Below are 2,763 nucleotides of genomic sequence, written 5' to 3'. Positions count from 1 at the left end.
ATTAACTAAGAAAGAGGGCCCAAGACCACACAGGAAAACAAAAGCCACAAAAGGCCACTGACTGAAGGCCCCAAATAAAAAGAAACACTGTATCTATGTTTGAGATGATTTCATCTTGGAAAGATATCTATTAACCCGAAATTAATTTCTACATTCAATTAAATTCCAGCAGGAATTTTAGGGAATTAAATTGATTATAAAATCTACATGGCAGAATGGAGAGCCACAAATAGCTAATCCAATTTCAAAAGAACAAAGGAACAACACTCGGGCTGTGGATCTTCAAGATGATTACAAAGTCAAAATAATAAAAGCAGAGTGTTATTGTCAAAGGACTAGATAGGCAAGCTGAGGGAACAGGGCGGGAGACCGGAAACAGATGTAGACATACGTAAATAAACTCATCTAACAAACAGAACTAAGGCTAAATAAACAAGGCGGTGAGAGAACTCAGCATACGAGCCTTCCAAGCAGGCAGAAGGGAGAGCTACTTAGTGAAGAGTCTTAAAGAAAATGCCCCACTTCTTTGGAAATAAGTTAAGTTGGGTTCATACTCTATTTAAAAAAAAATCCAAATGGATAAAGATTTAAATGTGAAGAGAAAAATTATAAATACAAATATAGGAAAAAGAATTGAAAAGGACTCTGTGTTAGAATTCTGCCCTCACTCCAGCTGCATGACCCCACATGCGCAGTTCAGGAGTTAAGCAGAGTCTTGTGTCTTATGTCATTACTGTGCGCTGGTGTGCGCTGGTGACTACGTTCGTGTGTGTGTGTGTGTGTGTGTGTGTGTGTGTGTGTGTGTGTGTATGTGTGTGTGTGTGGTCACTCAATCAGCGCATGTGTAGTGTAGCTCTGTAAGGTGGCCTATGCATGTTCACTGGGAAGCCTTAAAAAGCCGGATGCAGACTCCACCCTCTCTCTCTGTTCTGCCCTCCCCCCCATCTTTCCCTCTCTTTGCATGTGCTCTTCCTTTCCCAGGCCTGGTTCTCTTGTACCCCCTCCACCCCTCTTCCTCCTAATAAAGCTCTAAAACTGATACTGGGTTCTGTTGTGACCATGACCTTTCCGAGCAGTAATCAGCGCCATTTATGATTCATTTCACTCTGGACCTCAGAGTAAGTGTTTCTTTGAAAAGATTTTTTAAAAAATACATGAAATTCGCCGGGCGGTGGTGGCTCACGCCTTTAATCCTAGCACTCGGGAGGCAGAGGCAGGCGGATCTTTGTGAGTCCGAGGCCAGCCTGGTCTACAGAGTGAGATCCAGGAAAGGTACAAAACTACACAGAGAAACTTTGTCTCAAAAAACCAAACCAAACCAAAACAAAACAAAAAAACAAACAAACAAACAAACAAAACCAAACATGAAATTCAAGGCACAAAAATAAATGGATTTGATCACTTCACCATTACAGACTGCCATTAAAGGAGATTAAACAAACAAACAAACAAAACAAAACAAAAATAAACAAAAACCACTCTCGGGGCATGGTGGCACACGCCTTCAATCAGGAGGCAGAGGTGGGTGGATCTCTGTGAGTTCGAGGCCAGCCTGGTCTACAGAGTGAGTTCCAGGACAGCCAGGACTACATAGTGAGGCCCTGTCTCAAAAACAAACAAACAAATAAACAAACAAAAAACTCACTGTACACACAGTTTACAAGGGGTGATAGAGTAGGGGTAGATGTTTTTTCAAACTTTAAGACTGACAAAGATTAATATCCAGCATTTATTTTGAAAACCTGCAAGTCAAAAATTCACAAAAATCCAGTGGGGGAAGAAAGATTTAAAAGGCCATTCCACAGAAGCCGACATTTGAACAAATAACAATTATACAAAGATTTGCTCAATTTCTTCGATACAATTAAAACAAGAAGGTAGAGTTTTTAACCCCTTGGATTCGAAATTAGAAAATTGGAGTCCTATCGAGTGCTAACGAGGCCCTGAGCCAGCCTGTGTCCTCCTTCAGGAATGGGAGGGTAGAACATGGCGACTGTGTGGCTCATGTGGTAGAGCACTTGCCTAGCATGCGCCAAGCCCTGGGTTTGATACCAGCCCTTAGAGTGGTGACAGGTGAGTGTGATCCCAACACTTAGGAGGTGGAGGCGGGACAGTTAGAAGTTCAAGGTCATCATCAGCCATATATGGAATTTGAGAGTAACAGGAGCCACATGAGACCTTGCCCTAAAAATATAAAACAAGTGCCGGCTTCTGTAGCCTGTGTAGCAAACACTGGAACGATACAGAGAAGATTAGTGTGGTCCCTGGGCAAGGCTGACACAAATCTGTGATGCGTTCCATATTTTTAAGTAAAAACAAACCCTGTAACAAAACAAACAAAACACAGCTCTTGTGTGTGAGGAAATACCAGGCGGCAGACAAAAGCAGTGAGCAATTACTACATCTTCCTCCAGCAATAGGGAAGCTCTCTCAAGCAACCCAGAGGCAGAAAATGTCAGAGACAGAGTGGAACAGATAGCATGAAACCATTTACATAAATTTCAAAAACACAGGGGACACGATGCTTTTAAAGATTGCCCGAGTGTCTAAAAAACCAAACTCCAAGCTACAGGAAAGCCATCCTCCAGTTTGACAACAGGCCGCGTCAGACAGGGCTATGTCAAAATGTCATAGGCTGGTGGCTTGTCATCTAGAATGTTTCTTACTGTGGGCTTCTGACTCAGGGTGGGGTGAAAAGCTGCTCACGTGACTGGGCAGAGAGAGCCAGCAGAGGGCATAATGGCTGCTTTTAGAACGCAGAGG

The 2,763-nt window shown here is 42.9% G+C and overlaps 1 non-coding gene across 1 annotated transcript; it reads left to right on the top strand.

Moving 5' to 3' along the window:
- Positions 1-2,205: 2,205 nt before the first annotated feature.
- On the top strand, positions 2,206-2,307 carry LOC121831195 (U6 spliceosomal RNA). Its single transcript, XR_006074577.1, has one exon. It is a non-coding gene; the product is annotated as a U6 spliceosomal RNA (small nuclear RNA).
- Positions 2,308-2,763: the final 456 nt, after the last annotated feature.

This window comes from Peromyscus maniculatus, chromosome 7 (assembly GCF_049852395.1).
Source record: "Peromyscus maniculatus bairdii isolate BWxNUB_F1_BW_parent chromosome 7, HU_Pman_BW_mat_3.1, whole genome shotgun sequence".
Lineage (NCBI taxonomy): Eukaryota > Metazoa > Chordata > Mammalia > Rodentia > Cricetidae > Peromyscus > Peromyscus maniculatus.
This window is presented reverse-complemented; position numbering and strand designations above follow the sequence as displayed.